The sequence below is a fragment of the Apis dorsata genome, unplaced genomic scaffold (assembly GCF_000469605.1).
Source record: "Apis dorsata unplaced genomic scaffold, Apis dorsata 1.3 scaffold_376, whole genome shotgun sequence".
Classification (NCBI taxonomy): domain Eukaryota; kingdom Metazoa; phylum Arthropoda; class Insecta; order Hymenoptera; family Apidae; genus Apis; species Apis dorsata.
Genome location: NW_006263639.1, coordinates 491,732 through 492,043, shown reverse-complemented (window position 1 = coordinate 492,043; position 312 = coordinate 491,732).

Below are 312 nucleotides of genomic sequence, written 5' to 3'. Positions count from 1 at the left end.
CTTCCCCTGTTTCTTTCCTCTTCTCCCCCTCCCCCCTCACTCTCTCTCTCTTTTTTTTTTTGTTTATTTGTTATTACGTTACAGAGAAGAAAAAAAAAATCAAAGTTTATAACGAGAGTTTATCTCACAACGATACGCCTACCGTTAAGATTATCAAAGACAATAGTTAATAGATGATTATTTAGTATTTAAACGGTTGTACGCGACCTAGGATATATATATATATATATATAATATATATATATATTAGTAAATGAAAATTATTTTTCGTTTCGTTTTCGTTGTCTCGTTCTTTCCTTGTATTATCTTGTT